Genomic DNA, 20994 nt, shown 5'->3' with positions numbered 1-20994 from the left:
TTTAGACCATAATTGTCATGGCTGAAAGAATGCAGGCAGACATGGTGCTGGAATAAAAGAGTTGTGAGTTCTCTGACTTGATCTAAATCAGTAGAAGACTATGAGCCACACAAGGTATAGGTTGAACATAGAAGATCAAAGCCCGCCTCAAAGGTGACACATTTCCTCCAATAAGGCCACAAACATTTCAACAAGCCACAGCCCCTAATAGTGCTACTCCCTATGGGCCAAGCATGGGCCATTTTTATTCAAACCACAAGCAGGTTTGCCATTTTCATTAATGCTAACCCCACTGATACATAAGCATGCTACATATGTCCATCCTTTGATATATACTTAGATTTCTTTTTTCAACGACTTAAGTTTTTAATCTTATAAGTCTTACTTACTTGGAAAAAGATACTCCAGTATATTGCATATTATTTGGGGCTATTTTGAAATGTTTTGTTTCTCTTTATTATTTGAAACTAGCATATCCATTATTAAATATTATTATAACAGTTTTTAAAGAAGTGTGTTTTAGAAGATTCTTCAACCTATTCATCTCTTCCACTTCTCCAACCCCTGTTTTTTGCTCATAAAATTCCAATCCTATTTTTCCTCTTATGTCACAAATATTTTTTGCCTCTCTTCACCTTCCTTTGAACAACATTTTATACTTGTGTGAAATAGTTTCCACTTCTAAAGGCTCTATGAATATCTCTATACATATATTTATATTACAAACTATGATCTTACAAGAAAAGCTTTCTTTCTTTCTGAGATGGTGTCAGATCAGTCAATATTTTACTTTCAAATTTCTCTAAATTTCACTTTTCCTTATAGTTGACACATTCATCTTTAGCACTGTACTATTCATCAAAAACAATGTAACTAGCTAAGTTTTCACCAGCACGTGGTTAATGAATATGTGTCAGAGACATGATTTCTAATTCATAAGACATGTGGATGTGTCTACATATAGACAAATAGAGAAACACATAAATATATATATAGAGAGAGAACAGTCAGAGAATGAGAGAGAGGGAGGAAGAGAGAGAGACAGAGACAGAGACAGAGAGACAGAGAGACAGAGAGACAGAGAGAGAGAGGAGTGTCTTTCATGTCCACACCCTGTAGAAGACAAAAACACCTTATAAAATAATCTTAATACATATACTTATTAACTTCAAAAAATAGCAAAATCAAATATGAGAATATTCCAAAGGAAAGCAGCAATGAGACTGTTCCTGTGCATAGAGGAGTATGATGCTGAAGGAGACTGATATGTAGTAGAGAAGATAAGAGAAACCAAATGATTATCTGAGTCTAAGTGTAGGAACGGTGTGTTGGGTTAGTAATTATGGTGACTTGAAAAAGACAAGACTAAGAGGCTCTTCCACAAACAACGAAATTGGCAGATTATATTTTTATATGAAGAAAATTACTTAATATTATACTATGTAGACATATAATAACTTATATCACCATTCCATTTTATACACAAGGATAAATGGATTTCAGATTTATCCTCCAATCTTTCTCTTGTTCAGATATGCACACATACATATACACACACTCAAGCTTTTCTCTAAAATTTTGAATTCTTTGTAACAGCAAACAAGCCAGAAATAAATAATAAAAACAGCTATTGTCCATAAAAACTACTTAATGGAATTAAAAAAAAAACCTATTTCCTCCTAAGTGGCAAATCAGCTTTATCAGCACATAATAACTATGAAAAATATAGTGAACTAAAAGCATATGAATAGTAAAATATTATATGTCGTTTTCAAAGTGAATCTTAAAATCAGCTATCAGTGCAATTCCAGCAGCAGAAGGTTTGCTTTGGTCATAGACAGCTATAGAAGTTATTACTAGAGAGGGTGGAAGTTTAGGAAAAAAGGTAAGAAGTAGAAATATCAGTCTAAGAAGTATAACTGATAATTAATTAGATTAATTAATTAAATAAGATTAAATTAATCTTGAAATTAATTTAGAAGCAGAGCTGTTAATAGGGCTCCATGTGAGATTTATGAGAAACTGAAAATAAGCAAGAACTGAGATGGAGAACACAGTAAATGTATTCTATTATGGGATTTAATCAGCTATTTAATCTCAACCCCACTGCCCAGGGTGCTTCTGTTGACAATCTGGAAGCAAACTCATTTAAATTTGAAAGTATTTAGACATTTAACAATATAATAGGAGTCATCTGCATTTTCCATTGCAAATAAAATATTAGTTCAACCACTTGAATTGAAACAATAAGAGATGACATCAAATTATTCAATGACAAATATCTCTAGCCAGTTAAATGTCACACATATTTTAAGGGAATTTGCTTGTCATAAAGATGGCTCACAGCTGAAATGATAAATCATATGGTAAATGTAGGAAAAGGTCAGTCAGTAATCTGCTATTTTGAAGGCAACATCTTTTGACACTCATTATAATATAGTTGTATTGTTCTCTATTGTTCACAGGATAAACAAGTGCAACTTCTACAACACATGCAATCTAGACTATAGAGAAATATATATGTCAGATTCAGAGCTCGAGAAATTGTAAACATGGTATTAGTAAAATCCTTTTCAATGCTGCATAAACAAAAGGGTCCTGGAACATACTCAGAAAGCAAGGACAAAGAAAATGACAATGATAATATTTGTGACCTAGAATTTAATTTAGAAAATTAAAAATTCACTATAATATATGATTAAGTGTATTATTTGAATAAGTTTAGCAAATACACTATTTTTGAAATTAGTTAAATGAGTTCATGTTGTAAGTACGACAACTGGTTCCAAATGATAGGGAAAAGTAAAAATAATTGTTATTACATCATACAGAGTGCAGAGGATTTAATCCCAGGGGATGGCAAAAACTTTTAATATTAGGATATCTGCAGCATTAATTTTATGGATTGTCAGTTGGTCCTTGTGTATTGTACATAGTAGACTAATCTTCTCTTTCTCCAAAGAAGTCTGTCTGAGTCTCTGGGAGCCATTACATGTGAAGAGAAGCCAAGCAAATGCTTTCAAATGAGTGAAGGTTGTGCATTTGAGAAGGGATAATGATCTTCTGAGTGGGCATAATTTGACCGCAGGATTTTTTTCGAAGGTGGAAAATGAATGAAATAAGAGAAAAATACCATAGGTAGCTGAGATGGGAAAGCTATAAAATATAAGGACTATGTGATGCTCTGTCCTACATATCTGACTCACAGATGACAGTAGACTGAAACTGCCCCATTCCATCATCTTGATTTCTTTGGTTGCTATGGTATGGTCAAGTATATTGTCTTTCATTCTCTTGAAAAATAATCATACTTGTATAATTATCATTAAAAGTGTTTTACACTTTACATTGTTATGTGTATCTATTTTCTTACTGTGCTGCATTTATAAATTAAACTTGATCACAGACACCAGTTTAGGAACGCAATTGCTAAGGTTTGCTAGTACATTAATACTCAAACATTCAATGGAAATATTTGAAAAGTATCTTCTTTGGACAAGCAGGAATTTCACACAAATAAAAAAGTAGAGGCTCCTGGGGGAAAACTGTTGGGTCTACAAACAGCTAAAAGGAAATATAACTTGCTATAATAATTAGTGATCTAGAATCCATGAATGATTTATGCTGAATCCTTGTCTTCCTACATGTGAGATGAGTGACACCGAACATAGATTAGATTCTGACCCTCAGAAATGTGAGATATAACTTTGTGTTGCCATGGGCTATTCAATGTGAGGTAATCTGTCTCAGTAGCAACAGAAAATGAAGAGTGTGCCTGTCATAAGTTTCCAATCCTTCAGTGGTAAAACTTGTGCAGGTAAAACTTGTTTCTACACATTGTGATCTGGAGTCACTTGGCATAGCATGACCTGGAATTCGCAGTCTGTGTAAGATGAGTCCTGAGAATGAAATGTAGCGTACTAGAGTAGAAGGAGATGCTTAACAACTGCACAGCATTAAACACAAGTGCCTGCTCTACGACTTGTTTTCTCTATTGATTTAATTCCCACGCATAATTTCCCAGTCTTCAATCCATCCACTTGGTACACGGAAATATATAGGGCAACAAATGGAAATGATGTACACTGCAGTGTCTGGAATCACTACTGGAGTTGCACATACATTAAAAGTCAATTTCCTTACCCTCTAACCTCCCTAGATAAACTAGAGATTGTATGATTAAAATATATATGATTAGTTATTCGATGCTTGTGACTTGCTTTCTCCTGAGCATAAATAGTTTTTTTTTTTATTTTTAAAACTTAGCACATCAACAACAATGACACTGCTATTATGTTTGTTCTTTTGGGTTTATGTAAATAAGTAGAAATTTGAACAAAAATTAAGTCAGCTTTTCATTATTGTTATGTGTATATTTCCTCATCTCTGTCTCTGTGTGTATCTGTCTTTCTGCCTCTCTCTCTCTCTGTCTCTCTGTGTGTGTGTGTGTGTGTGTGTGTATGTGTGTGTTCATGTGTGTGTTCATGTGTGTGTGTGTGTGTGGAGAAAGAGAGAGAGAGAGACAGAGAGAGAGAGACAGAGAGAGACAGAGACAGAGAGAGAGAGAGAGAGAAGAAGGAGGAGGAGGAGGAAGAAGAGGAGGAAGAGGAGGAGGAGGAGGAGGAGGAGGAGGAGGAGGAGGAGGAGGAGGAGGAAGGAAGATGGAATCTATAGGAGACTGGGAGACACACAGTCCTGGGAGCCATAGATATTGGGGTTTCTTAGATAGCTGATTAAATATAAGTAGAGTGTGTTTGCCCCATCTAGGTGTGTAGCTTGTGTTTATATCAATTAAGTTTTGAGTTCACTGTGCAGGCAGGCATTTTGTGGGTTGAGAATTTACTAATATAAATCCGACTGATAAATTACAAGCTTCTAGAGTTTTGAATTCGGAGTCTCTGGTTGCTGGGATTTGTGGCAGCAAATCACAGAAGTTGGATGGCTAAGAATGTGAGTAGGATGTTCAGCAGGTTGGGTGGCCATTGCATGGAGACCCTGGTGGTGGGGAAACCGCAATTCTAGAAATTAGCTGGTGCAAGCATGGGTGCCTAGATAGATAGATAGATAGATGGATAGATAGATAGATAGATAGATAGATAGATAGATAGATAGAGATAGATATATACACATACACATGTTGTATGTATGTATATTTCATGCAACAAGATAGGAGTTTAGTATGGGATAGATGAAGGACGTTGGCAATGGTAAGTTATATTCTTCTGGACATGTATTTGTCATACTTTTTTTTGAATATAAAAAACATTATACTTATTTCATGCCTGTTTTTTTTTTTATAAAGGGACGCATTCTCACCATGTCAACAATAGTGCCTGGTGCATCAGGAACTTTGCAAATGTTCAATGTGTGGTTTTATTACTTATAAAGAGGGAAGTTACAAACAAGTATAGCATGTAGACTGAAGTGGTCAGAGAGATGGAAATAGATATGTTTGTGTTAAGGTTCTGGAAAATATAGAAATTACTTTTCTATGACATAATTTGAGACCTTTAGTTATGTAATTATTACAGGGTTCAATTTCTCATTACATTTATCTATTTCCTGGGTGTGGGGTGCAGGTAGGTGTACCAATGACACGTCACCCATGTGGAGATAAAGGACAGCTTGTAGTAACTGGTTCTCTACTTCTCCTTTGTCAGCTTCAATGTTTAGTTTAGGTCATCAGCCTTGGTGGCAAGCACCTTTCCTGGCTGAACCATCGCATATTTCCACGAACTTAAAATTTTAAATCATGATGTAGTACTTTTATTTTCTTATTCTAATCACTCCGTGATTATTTTACTCTACATATTAGGCAGCACATAGAAAATGTAGAATGGTTAATTTTAATGTAAGATAAAGCAGTTTCATAACTACGCTGGGATGGCTTGATAGTTATACACCATGCTGTGGCTACGACAGGGCAGAGTCAGCATGAGATTTCATTTCTACATTGCTTAGGCAGAGATTCGTTCCCTGCTTCTATTTGTCATATAGTTTTTGCAGGACATACATGGCTTTCTTGTCATCTCTAAGGTAGATATTGAAAAGCTGTTTATTATCATGGCGTAAGGTACATCGGTATGATCCATATATATGTATGCCAAAGAATCATCCTGTCCTGACAAATGCTGGAGACATGTGCCACCGTACTAATGGCTGAGGAGAAATGGCTGGGGAAAAATGAGGAGTATTCTAGAAACTAACAGGATATTTCATAAAGCTGTCTGACAAGAACCTGAGCTAGCAAGCCATGTATCCAATGGACATTGGCAGAGCAAGATGCTGTTAGATGCTTTATCAAAATTTTATATGAAAAAGATGAGTGCGAAGAACATGCTTCATATGAAAGGACTAGAGCAAGAGAAAGAGAGGCTTCTCAAACCTGAAAAGGGCAATGGCTTCGGGACTTCAAATAATAGGACATAAATTTGAAAAGGTAGCTGAGAGATGAAAGCCAATTAATCGTAGCCTGGCAGTGAGGATCAAATCAAGTTTATGGCTGTCATACATTGTTAATATCTCCTCTGGGATTAATGTGCTGGGCAGTAAATCCTTTCAGTTTATAAACGGTTATTTAGTCTCCCAATATGGCCTATAGTCCCACTACACTCAGTTAGGGCTCTTAGGCCTGTTAAACACTAAATTGTGACCCCTAACTTTATGTTTTCAGCCCAACTATTGAAAGGATTTGGACGGAAAACCTTTATTTAGGAGGTTATTAGGTTTAGATAAAAGTCGTGAGGGTATAATCTTCAGGAGAAAATGCCACAAAAAGAAACAAGAGATACATATTATTTTCTTTCCCTCTGTCTCTGCTTTCCTCTTTCAAACCCTCCTCTCTCCTCTAGCCCGTGGCTGCCAGCCATGAACCAGAATGCAAGCTCTTACCAGAACCTAATGATGGTGTTATTGTGCTAGGTTTCCAACACTAGAATTTGATGACAATGCACAGCCACACTTACTAGAAGTCACTCCATCTAGTCTAGAGTACTTTTAAAACAGCCTAAAGTAACCATGATAAGCTAATATATTATACACAAATGTTCTGGGTTACTAGTATCAAAAAAACTGAGTCTTTTGTTGCTAATACAGTTTGTACTCTGAGGATCTGTATCAAAAACAATTCACATCACATTGCCTATTAGACTGCCTTAAGTTACCTCAAGATAAGCAGCCTCACAGATCTGAAGTTTGGAAAAGTGAGCATCAAGGTAAGGACACAGCAAGGCAACATGAGACCAAAGGAGACAGCCTGTCCACTCTGACTTTCACAAGAGAGTGTTTCTGACAACTTCTGACTTGGTCCCTGCCTTCATCGTCACCTGGCTCTCTTCTGCCTGAGTCTCTGTTCCTAACAGACACCTGTGTTGGTGTAAATGTGTGCAACTGAAATCTATTACATGTTTTCAGTTTGTTCAAAGGTAGTATTATTGGCATTTTATGACATTTTTAAAAGTATAGACACCATCCTATTTTCAAAATATCCTTCACCATGCATCAGAATCTGCTCTTTATATTTCTAACTCTGAAAATCTGACATAATCCTTCTTAAATTAGTTAATTATCTTATTTACATCCCAAATTCTGCTGCCTGGGCTCCCAGAGTTCTTCCCCTCATTAACCTCCCCTTTGGCCCTGAAGGATATCCCCCACCCTGGGACATGAACTCTACAGAATTAGGTATATCTTCTCGCACTGAGGCTAGACAAGGTTGCCCCCTGCTCCATAGTGCGGGAGCCTCCGACCAGCTTGTATATGCTTTTAGGTTGGTGGCTTATTCTCTGGGAGCTCCAGGGGCACAGGTCAGTTGACACTGTTGGTCTTAGGGTTTGCCATTACCTTCAGTTCTTTCAGTCCTTTTCCTAACTTTTCCATAGGGATCCCCAACCTCATCTAATGCTTGGCTGTAAGAAATTGGATCTGTCTCAGTCAGCTGATGGTAGAGACTCTCAGAAGACAGCCATGATAGCCTCCTCTCTGCAAACACAACATAGCATCATCAGCAATAGTGTCAGGGATTTAGCATCAGGGATTGGTGCCCTTCCATGGGGTAGATGCCGAGTTGGACAAGTCTCCGGAAATCAGTCTCCAGTTACTCCGAATATTGGAAATAGTTCTACATGAAGACCACAAGGACACATTCTCCTGTATGTTCATAGCAGCCTTATTTCTAATAGCCAGAACCTGAAAGCAATCCATATGTCCCTCAGTCGTAAAATTGATATAGTAATGTGGTTCATTTACCCAATAGAATACTATTAAACAATTATAAACAAGGACATCACAAATTTTTCAGGTAAATGGATGGAAGTAGAAAGTATCACCCTGAGTAAGGTAACCCAGACCTAAAATCACTAATGAGTGGACATTAGCCAAAAAAATACAGAATAGCCATGATACACCTGACAGACCCTAAGAAGTTAAACAGGAAGGAAGGCCCAAGTGAGAATGCTTAAGTCCCACTGAGAAAGAGGAACAAAATAATCCTGGGAGGCAGAGAGAGGGAGAGATCTGGATGGGAGGGGGGGTGGGAAAAAGGGGGAAGGATCAGATATGGGGGAGAGACAGGAGAGAGGCACAGAGTGCCATGAGAATAAATGGAAATATGCAGCTGCCTGGGTGATGGTGGGAGTGGGACAAGACCCTAGAAAGTCCCAGAGACATGGGATGAGGAGGTTCCCAGGACCCAGTGTGGGTGACCTTAGCAAAAATGCCCAACAATGGGGATATGGAACCTGAGAGATCACCTTCAGTAGTCAGAAAAGACACTCGGTAGAGAGATGGGGGCACCAACTTACCTATAAAACTTTTGAGCCAAAATTGCTCCTGTGTAGGAATGGCTGACCAGTGACATAAGCTTTATCAATATTGGTTTACCATTTTAGAAGACAGAATCACAAGATCATGTAGCCTTTTATGGTTAGGATTATTTATCATTCAATCAAATATCTTAAGGTTGTTCTAGTTATTGTTTTTTGTTCTTTTGTTGCTGAATAAAATATCAATATATTTTAATCTACAATTTATACTCAGACTAATTCTATATTTTACTGTTTTATTTTGGGTGAATACTTTTTATCATGACTTTAGGCCCTTAAATTTTCTACTTTCTCCTCTTACATGCTTGTTTGTGTTTGGGATAATGTATTTCCATTTCTTTCTCTTTTTCTTTCTCTTTTCTTAAGATTTTTGGCGATGTAGGCTTAGATTCTTAACTTATACTCTTATGTTAAAATGTAACATTCACCCCACACCCCATCACTGTACTGATTCAAACAAGTTCAGGGAATGTAAAACAAGTATGATAAATATTACAATATTTAATATAAGATGGCAGAAGGGGCTGGGATAAATGATTCCCCAAGATTCAAAGATGTGTCATAGCTAAAAACATCATACAGCAAACATGCTGTAGCTTTAGTAAATCCGTCAACACTGTAGACATGGTTAAAAAAGTAGCCTCAGAGATTGATAATTCTATATAGAAATTTTATAACTGAAATACAAAAATAAAAAGAGAACAAAAACATAAACATATATTATGCTTCGTGAGTAAATTTTCAATATAGACATGATTAGAGAATCGCAAAGAAGACAGACATTGACTCAGAAGACATACTTTTATAAATTATTACAGACTGAGAATTTCCCTGTGTAGAGGACACTGAGGGAGTCCACACATTTCCAATCATCGTCTTCCCTATGCTGAGGATGATCTAAAGGAAAACGGATCTAAAGGCAAAAGAATACAAGGGAAAAAATTAAAAAAAAAAAAAAACCTTCAAGGGAGACTTCGGGGAAATGCCTTGAGTTTCTGGAAAGTATGGAAAGAGTTTCAAGAGCCTTCTGTTCAGAAGGCAGAGACAAAAAGGAGACAGGGTGATAAACTACATCAAGTGCTCACAGTAACTGTTATTTCTGAGAAAGAAGATGGTAAGGTAAGAATTTATGAAGACCAAGCACATTATTTTTCTATCCCATACAAAGCAGATCCAAATGATAACTGTTTATGTAAAATAGTGCCATTTTACTGTGAGTAACAAAATAGTCCACTTTAATGATGCAGCAGCATACCACATAGCTACTAAGCATGGCTACACAGTGAGAGCATTGCCCTATGAACAGAAATAAGAGATAAGGACATCTTTAGAAAGGAACCAGAGTAATCATGAAGCAGTGTGCAATATTTGAAGGCAGATTAATTATAAATTTGTGTGAGAAGCATGACAAGGAGCTTTTTACAAGGAAAATCATGGATAAAGTTTAGATAAGGAGAGGGTCACATAAAAAGGCCAGCCGAGTTTCCTATACACAAAAGGCTGAGATGCACAAGAGGAGACACTTCATGAATACACAGCAATGGTAAATACAGGAGATAGACTGGAACCCCACTCTATTATTAATCACCTTAAATCAATAGCTGTTTTAATACCCCAATTAAATACATCTAGAAACAAGGCATAGCTAACTCTGTGTTGTCTACAAGAAACAGACTCTATATAGAGTGTCAAGTCAACAGCCCAGTGTCCTGTAATAATGAATGGAAACCTTAAGTGAAATAAGTGGAGGAAACTGAGTGATAGAGATCAGGAGAGAGATCAGTGGAGCAGAAAATAGAAAAACAATGAAGAAAATCAATGAAACAGAAAACAGTCTTTTCTTGGAATGGCAATGTATCTGATAGGCCTTCAGGTCAAAATTTGAAAAGTCGTAAGTTACTGACATCAAAATGAGAAATCATCTAAAGATAATAAAAAGACAAGCAATATCATAAATGTTTCTGTTACACAGAACATTTCTATAAAATGCACACATTTCTTAACATTTTAAGTTTTAGACTTAACACATTAAATATTTGAAATGGCTAATGTCTATTAACATTAAATTCACAAGTAATACTTTTTCAAAAAAGAAATCAGAGCCTTGTTGACCCTCAGTGAGTTTTGTGAAAGACAAAATGAAGAAATGTGAAATCTACAGAAATCAATTTGTGCATTTAAATTTGCTCCTCTGATGTCCACGCAGACAAAAGTATTAGGAAGGTTAACTTATGAACATAGCAGAAAGCCAGCACTTTTTCCTCCCAAGGGATGAGTGTGTTTCTAGGACCCTGTTTTATAAAAGAGGTGTCATGGGTTTCTCTCAGAGATATTTGTGTGCATTGGGCATTCCCACAATTCTTTGTGCCCTAATTTGGATTAAAGCTGCAAGTTGTGACCTTCAGTTTCTGAGAAACTTTCTGTGGAGGAACCGTCCAGAATATAGTAGCATCTCCTTTGCAGATGGCAGGTGAATCCAACTGTTGCTTCAGCCCTCTACCTAATACCAGTTTCTTCACCTAAAATATCTTCATATTTCCACCTGTCTTCGCCTCTCCATTATCTTACCTACTAGATCATCTACAGCATTTGTTCTGTTTGCTAAATTTACAGTGTATTCTCTGCAAAGCTTCTGAGTTTCAATGTACCTAGTACAATAATCGTTTTTATATTTATTAATTTTTTGGGACATGTGAGTATTCATGCATGGGTACATGTTCAAACAGACATGCCATCATTGCCCACATTTGAAGTCAGTTTACTCTGTCTACAAAATGGTCTTAACAACTGAACACAGATTGTCAGGCTTAGTAGAAAGTGTAGGATACACAGTCATCTAACCTGCTCTCTAATTAGTTGAATATCCTTTGGCAGTGCTTGGGGATTGATACCAGAGTCTTGAATGGTAAGTCACTGCCCTGTCACTGAGTTCTATCTCTAGCTAATGCCTTTCTCAAAAACACATTTTATATCTTGTTTATCATTTTCTATCAGCACAATTTAATTTTTCTTGTAATTCTTTACATACAGAATTAGGCCTGTAATGTAGTACTTGATGTCTTAGAGCAGTCAGAAAATTGACAGAATTCAAAGGAAAGAAAAAAGATTTTGGAGATTTATGATAGCATATATAAGTGACTCTTGTAACAAATTCCACTAGGAAAGTCCTATGCCTCATTAACATATTCAGAAAAGTACCTGGATATAAAACCAACTCACAAAGATTAGTAGCTCTCTTATATATAATAGACAAATGGTCTAACAAGAAATCAGCAGGGGTTGGGGATTTGGCTCAGTGGTAGAGCTCTTGCCTAGGTAGCGCAAGGCCCTGGGTTCGGTCCCCAGCTCCGAAAAAAAAGAACCAAAAAAAAAAAAAAAAAAGAAATCAGCAAAACAACAGCTTTGACAACAGCCTCAAAGAATTTCAAATATCTGGGGTAACTCTAATGAAACAATCTTCAAGTCCTTGGAGAAAAAAGCTGAAGAAAACAAGATGAAAATGTCTCCTATGCTTATGGGTCATCAGGAATAATACAGTAAAAATGACCATCCTAACAGAAACAATCGCAAGATTCAAGGCACACTCCACAGAAATTCCAACACAAATTTTCTTCACAAATCTTGGCAGTACCATTTGAGCTTCCTGATTGAATGTATGGAATACCCAGGACAGCACTGAAAAATAAAAAGAGCCGGAGGTATCCCTGGCCCCCCATTTCAAGTTATACTTTAAAGCCACAGTAAAAAGAAAAAACATGGTAGTAGTTCAAAAACAGAACTTGAACCAAGGGGAATTAAATGGAGACCCAGAAATAAGTCCAAAAACCTATGGACATCTGATTCTTGACAAAAAAAAAATAAACACTGGGAAAAAGACAACATTTTCAATAAGTGGTACTGAACTAATTGATATGCTACATGTAGAAGAATCCAAAATATATTCATATCTATAAACTACCTAAAACTCAACTCCACATGGATCAAAGTTCTCAGTAAAAACCCAGATAACTGAACCTGATAGAACACAAAGCGGTCAGTAGCCATGAACACACTGGCACAAAAGAAGATTTTCTGAATAGAACACTGATAGCACAGGCACTGAGATCTACAATAAAGAAATGAGACATTTTCTACAGTGACACTCTTCTGCAAAGTAAATGATGCCATCACTCAGATAAAGAACCAACTTACAAAATGGGAAAATATTTTCACTAACTACACACCCAATGGGCAGTCAATATCTAAAATATATAAAGAACTAAAGAAATTAAATATCAGCAAAAAAGATAACTTGATTCAAAAACAGGGTACAGATCTAAACAAAATTCTCAATAGGTGAAACTCAAATGGCTAAGAAACACTTAAGGAGATGGTCAATGCAAACCAAAACACTTTGAGATTTCATGGAATACCTGCCAGAATAGTCTAGATCAATAAAGTGTGACAGCTTATGCTGGCAATGATGGAGCCCTCAGGCATTGCTGATAAGAGTACAAACTTCAACAGCCACAACAGAAATCAGCAGAGGTTCTTCAGAAGGATTCCCAGAGAGTCTTAGGAATGTATACCCAAGGATGCTTTACCCTACATCAAAGACAGTATCTCACCTATAATTATTGCTGCTCTATTCATAATAGCCCCAAATTAGAAATAGTCAAGATGCCCCTTGATGGAAAAATGGATAAAGAAAATATGGTACATTTGCACAACTCAGTAGTGAAAAAAATGACATCATAAAACTTGAATGCACACTAATGGAACTAGGAAAAAATCATCCTGAGTGAGGTAACTTAGACTAATAAAAACAAATATTACCATATTTTATTTAGGCCTTGAACACTGAGGTGAACTGAATAAAATACAAAAGTGCTGGTAAAATAGGCAAATGTATACTAAAATTTTTGAAGCTGTCTTGATTTTTATTTTACTTGCAATGACTCATTTCTTCTCTTATTCATTGGTCAGTCATTGTAGATGGCCTTTTCATCAGAAACTTAACACACATTTATAGACATCAAGTTTATAATAGGCAGTGGAATCCAAATTACATTTAAGGTTCCTGTGTAGCTTTGTTGTCTCTTTGAAAAGACAGAGACAAGAGGAGGGATTGTTTGGCTCCTTGTTGCAGATATTTCTAACCCCCTTCCCCCCAGCATTTGACTCCATTCTTTTGGGTCTTATAATTATGAAGGCATGAATACCTTAGAACACAGCAGAGGCTGATGTAGGTTGTGGACAGGAAGCACAAAAACAGATTCCTACAGTAAATGACAAAATGTAAATACACTTCTAGTGGCCTACATTGTCCAGTGACAGTTTTGTGGATCCCTCAAAATGCCATTGTCAAATGTGCACCAGGTTTTTCATCCATTAGAAACAGGACTCATTCTGTCTAAACATGGCAGTGATGGTTCTGTAACTTTTGTGGAAGCAGTTCTAATAGAAGCTTGGGATTTTCCCTTTTAATATCACCACAAATGATGTCAGTTGGCCGGGAGAGAGGGAGAGAGGGATAGAGAGGGAGAGAGAGAGAGAGGGAGAGAGAGAGAGAGAGGGAGAGAGGGTGAGAGGGAGAGAGGGAGAGAGGGAGAGAGGGAGAGAGAGGGAGAGAGGGAGAGAGAGAGGGGGAGAGAGAGAGGGAGAGAGAGGGAGAGAGGGAGAGAGGGAGAGAGAGGGAAAGAGAGGGAGAGAGCGGGAGAGAGGGAGAGAGGGGGGGAGAGAGGGAGAGAGGGAGAGGGGGAGAGAGGGAGAGAGGGAGAGAGGGAGAGAGGGAGAGAGGGAGAGTAAAAGCTCTTGGTGAATTTCTGTAGAATTCAGCAAGGCTCTGTCTCCTAGACAAATTTGGTCCAGATAAATAATAGGGCCAGATAACTTCACAATAAAAAGGTGCTTCTTTCTTAACCACATGAAGATGTAATGGTTTGGATACATTCACAGAGCAGTTTGTTTTCATTGGGGAAGCTCTGGAAACCTTGGAAGTGGTACCTACTTAGAAGAACTGTGTCACTTGGGTATATATGTTTTAGCAAGTACCTTGTCCAGAGCCCCTCTCTACCTCTGCCTCCTTGTAAACATTTTGAAAAGTTCTCTGCTCTTCTGGTTTCCATCCTAGCATGGACTGAAAACCACAATATATTATAATCTTCATGTGTTTCCTATTAGTTTCTTCCAACCCAAGAGCTAAGAATGCATCTTTTTTCATTCTGACTACACTTGAGCGTGACAGTCTACATTTCAGCTCATAGGTTATTGTCCATCTAGAAAGGAAGGTAGGGCCCACATTGAAGGCAGGAAGTAGGAGGCAGGAAACATGAAAGAATATTCTTTTATGGATGGGAACAGCTACCTAGGAATGGTATTGTTCACACTGGCCTAGGTCATTCTACATCAATTAGAAATTGATTAGTAATCAAGAAAATTTCCCATAGATGCAATAATAGTAACTGTTTTAGGTAGGTTGTCTAGAAGAACAAATCCAAATGAAATAAAATCTTGTAAACATACATACTAAGATAAGCTTGTACTCTTGTGCATGTATTATGTGTGTGCATGTGTGTGTGCATGTACTTGTGTATCCCATAATGGCCATCTGTTGGTTATTGTCTTGATGGATGCCTAAACAAATGAGCACATACTTCACACACACACACACACACACACACACACACACACACACACACACACACACACACACGCGCGCGCACACACACATCATTACATATAAAAATAAAATTAAAAGTGTTCTAAAAATAACATGAGGACAAAGAGTTACAAGAGAGTTCTAGCACAGTGATCTCATTTTTGTTATATATTGAAATCACCAGAAAATTTTATCAAATGCAAACTTTTGGTTCTTTGAACACTAGTGCACTTGTGCTTGACCATAAGAATGTTTTAGTAAATATCCAATCACTAGCTACCAGGATAGAAGAAGGTTTTTATTATAAAAAACATCTTTATTCCAAGAAGACCTGGCATAAAACCTGTCTATCCAAATGTGTACGTTATACAATTCCAGCAATATCCCTTGGTGTAAATTATATAATTTTGGGATAACTGTATGGCAAAGTTTTATAATTGACAGCAGAAGCACCCTTTGTGGATAGATATTAAACACGCACTGATGAGGGAGGTAGAGATGTTGGGGAAGAGCATCATAATGGGAAGAATGCTGATAACACTGATGGAGAAGACACTTTTGAAGTAAAAGGGAAGAGATCAAGCAAAAGGCAAATACCCTGATACCACATTTCATAACACCTGCCACAATTTTTCTGACATTCCTTTTAACAAAAGTCTTGGAAACTTGTTTTTAGGTTCCTTGTCTTTTATTTGTTATCTCTTATCTCATGACACATGAGGATCAAGTTTTCTTCTCCCTTATTTCCCCTGAAACACATGGTAAATGGCTTGACTGGACTGTCCAGCAGTACTTACAAAAACTCTTTGATCTCTCACCTGGAGTTGGCATAGTTTTTGGTTTTTCATTGAGCTTTTCTTTCCTTTAATTCCAGGAGACCCCACTTCCTGTGTATCTTTTGATCTCTCTGACTCTGTGTTCACCCTAATTTACTGAATAGTACATTTCCTTATCCTTTTTATATCATAAGGTACCATGTCTAGTGTTTATGTTTCATTCTGCCCACAATCTTCACTTCTTTTCCTCTATCAGTCTTTCTTCATTAACATGTTCCAAACCTCCAGTCTTCCATGACCAATGCTTATGCTACATATGCACGTGGGTATCTAATTGATATTTAAATCAAAACATAGAAAGTCAACTACTAACTCTCTTTGCCACTAAATAGACACTAATTTGAGACAAATATCCCCATGGACTCAGATCAGATGCTTACAGCCATCTTCCACTACTCTGTGTCTTCTGCTCACTCAGCCAATGTATTTACTATGGCCCTGCTAAGCAGTGAATATGCTTCTGTAGGCAGAAGTACAGTGATTAATAATTAGTCTGATGAAAATGTGCACAAGCCAAAATGTAAACTACAGAGTATTTTAATAGAATTTTATGAGGAGAATTTGGCAAAAATGATGAATAATGAGTGTTGTTTGTATAGTTTGAAAGTTTTAAATGGGATACCATAAAAGTATCAACACATTGATTGAAACGAAGCAAGGCACACATAGGTATGGGAACTGATATCTGTGACAGCTTGGAATAGGTCAGTAGGTTAATGTTATTATGTAGGTGAAGGCAGACTAGATAAAAATAAGGCCTGTCACTGAGTGAGAAGGGAGGATAGGTGGGAACAAAGTTTTAGAAAGAGGAGAGAGTGGCCTGGAGCAAGAGGAGGAGCTGGGAGAACATGGTGGCAGATGTTAAGATTCTTCTCTGCGCATAGATACAGGTTGTTATGACAATTTTTAAGGGATAAGTGTTTACAGGATTTTGTGCTGTCTAGATGGGCAAATTATATCTTATCAATTGGATTAGAGGTTATTGTGTGGTGTGTTCTTTCATGTGGCAACTTAATTGAGTTCAAGAGAATGTGTGTTGGAGGGATAAACCAGGCATACCATGGAATTGGAATATATATGCCCAGTGTGGTAGCAACCCATTAAGGAAGCAGGGGCTGTGAATGAGGGCAGGGAGGCTTGGCAGGGTGCCATGCTGGAATGGCTTGTGGACCACCCATCCAAGTCAGAAGGAAGCTGGGAGAGAATTTGTGGAGCAGTATGCGCAGAAACCAGTTTGATGTGCACCTTTTTTATTTTTACCACAACAAAGGTCATTCAAGGCCATTAATGTACAGATTAATGTACAGGACATTAAGGACAGATATTTATATGCTCAAATTTCAAGTCCGTATAATGTTCATTTGAAAGTTCAATCCTTCATAAACTGATTAGCATGTTTAATGTTCCACAAACAAATTATAAAATTAAAGCTCTACAAGTGTCCAGTCAGTGACGTGCTTGTTGAGCATGTCAAAACCTGAATCTGGATCCCCAGCATTTATGAACAAGAAAGGCATGGTGATGTGTTTTAGTATCCTTGTTCTGAGGAAGCAGAGACAGGAGGATCCTTTCATATCATCTGTCTGCTTACAAATCAACAAGCTTATGTTTATCACAAATACCTTTTTTTGAAACTTGAGGAAAGTGATTGTATAATATATACAGTATCAACTTTTGGCCTCTATGTGCACGTGTGTGTGTGCACTAGCACACACAGACGCACAGTGGAGATACACACACACACACACACACACACACACACACACACACACAAAACAAAACAAAAACAAAAACAAAAGCAGACTCTTTGCAGTGAATTCAAGACTCCATCTGACCTGACTTTCATCCCTTCCCCATTTCCAGGTCCCAGTGTTTCCATACTCTAGTTACACTGGCCTCCTTGCTCTTATTACAACAGGTCTGAGCATGCTTCGATCAGAAGACCTGTCATCTTGCATTCTGTAGGCTGATCCTTAGCTGATGATATAATCGAGAGGTGACTTCAAAGGATTGTCGTTGCTCAGTTCACACAGAATGAACTGTTGGAGATGGGTCTGGATATGGGTCTCTCTTATAGAAAACATGATAATGGCCTCATTGATTGGAGAGTTACATTCTCAGATCTATTCTTCTTTCTTCCATGCCTCCCAGTTTCCATGAGAAGAAGAGTTGACTTCTACCAAACCCTTACACCACGATGCTCTTACTTAGCTACAGCCCTAAAACAATGCACGCAGCTGAGCAGAGCACTGAAAGCTTGAATCAAAATAAATTCTGCCTTTAGGCTGTTTTTCTTATTCATCACAGAAATTAAAACTGATTAACACAATTTTCTGAAGGTGAAGTTATCAGATCACAGAATGTTCAGCCTTTCAACTGTTTACATACCTAAGGAACTTTTCAAAACTTCTTTAACATAGTTCTATTTCTAATGGTTTTCTCAGCAAAACTTACTGACACATTTAAATTTAACTATGTACATTATCATAATTTTTTTCCTGAAGGGTGGGATTTTTAACATAGAGTTTCATTACAGTTCATAATGGCCCTCATTCCTCATTAACTTGTGCACTGATCCTCCTCACAAGTATCCTGCCATTCAAATTTACCATGCACAACATTTATTTATTAAGTTCCAAATCTCAGAAGACAAGTTGAAAAATGTGACTCAGGATGTGAGAAAATGAAAAAGGTCTTTGTGGACAGATACTGATATAAGTGCATGTTCCTGGGGTGGTACATACATGTGCAAATACGCATGCTCATGTTTAGACATGTAAATGAAAAACAGAGGCCAATCTGGGGTTGATATTCATATTTCTTTTGAGATAGGATCTTTCTTCAGAGTATGGCCTGATGATTAAACTATTTTGTCGACGTAACCCCAGGGTTCACATAATGTTGTCTAGGTTGTTTCAGGATCCTTCCAGAGGTCTTTGTAGTGCTGGGATTATAAATTCAAATCTAATAACTGTATGTGTATGAAGCAAATTGAACATATGTGTTCACACTAGTGGAGCAATTTTATTACCAACTGAGTCATTTCCCCAGGACGGTAAATCCCCCCTTGTACGTATGCTACAAGAACACTCTTTACTGATTTACAGTATTTACTTTTGTTCTCCATTTGTACAATTTTTGCCCGTAGCTGTTAATTTTAACTTTTAGTAATAGAGCATATCAGCTTGCCTTTCCTCCAGCTCTTCACCTTTCATTTGTCCATTTGGACATTTCTCTCTAAATGCTCCCAACTTTTTGCCATTGAGAGTCTACATTGCTAGGACTCCCTGTACATAAATAGTGGCACTTACCGTGGTGTTAAAATATTAACATGTCTATTTCTCTAAACCTCTCTTCCTATTTCACTGACATACTGTTGCAAAATGGACAGTGCGGTATATAACTGTATGTATCATATACTCTGCAGTACGCTCTGGCTCTCACACCTCACCTATCCCTCACGATCTGCATTCTTAAAATGCCCATTTTGCACTATTTGTACCCCATGAGCTACCAGGGCTTAGTGCTTAATGGACTCAAAAATTGTTTGATAAATGCATCGATGAAAAACAATAGAGCTTTAAAGCTCTATAAAGCATTTTCAGAGTCATTATTCAATACCCAAAGACAATTGTAATAGCTGCAGTAGCAGCGGGAGAGTTTCAAGGAAGTTATGCAGCCTGGAAAAAGTGCCTAATGTGCTATGTGGTGAAACACAGAATAAATTTCAGTTTCTACATTCCAATTCTATATCTTCAATTCATGTGTCCCATTCATTTAGTTTCTTAATGCACCTTTCAATACACTATAAAAATATTAAGCCTTACAGAAAAACTTAGCTAGCAGAGATTGAAATATTCAGTCCAAATCATTATGTATACTTTAATATACATGCACATGAGTGACTGTGTGTACCTGAGCAGTAGGCGTGCGCTCTGAATTTCATCTTCCCTGTAATTGTGCCTACGGGGAGTCAAAGGCAAGCCAAAGCCCATAGCTAGAAATGTTGCCTTAAAAGGTTCTGATGCATTAGGTAACTAGTGGAACTAAGTAGATTCATTGGCTTTTCAAAGAAAATATATTTCATTGTAGTCATCACAGGAGTTTAAAGAAATACATTTACAGGAACAGTTTTCTAGAGAAGTTAATTGAACACAAAGATGTAAAAGTGTCACAATCATCCTGAAGCACAGGGCTAGCACTTGCTGGTACATTAGACACACTATATTGTGTTCCCTGAGAAGATTCCTTTCCCACTCTCCGTGACAGACTAAAAGTGTGACCTCTCCAGCAGTATACAGACTGCTCAGTAGATTATGACTCAAAGGCCGCCCACTGTGGCACTTTAGAAGAAACAGTTCCCCATAGGCTCAGATGAATGAATACTTGCCTTCCAGTTTAATGACACTGGTTGGTAGGTTTGGGAGGTGTGACTTGTCACTGGGGTTGGGCATTCAAGTTTCAGAGTGTGGGCCATTCCTAGTGTCCTCTCTCTATCTCTCTATCTCATCTCTCTATCGCTCTATCTCTATCTCTGTCTCTTTCTCGTTTTTGTTTGTAGGTCAAGCTGTGAGCTCTCAGCTTGCTCCTGCAGACACCATGTCTGCTCCGTGCCCACAATGACAGACTTTAATCACTCTAGAAACATAAGCCCAAATAAACCCTTCCTTGCTTAAATGTCGTTGATCATGATCTT

Source organism: Rattus norvegicus, chromosome 2, assembly GCF_036323735.1.
Source record: "Rattus norvegicus strain BN/NHsdMcwi chromosome 2, GRCr8, whole genome shotgun sequence".
NCBI classification, from domain to species: Eukaryota; Metazoa; Chordata; class Mammalia; order Rodentia; family Muridae; genus Rattus; species Rattus norvegicus.
Note: the sequence above shows the minus strand (reverse complement) of the source record.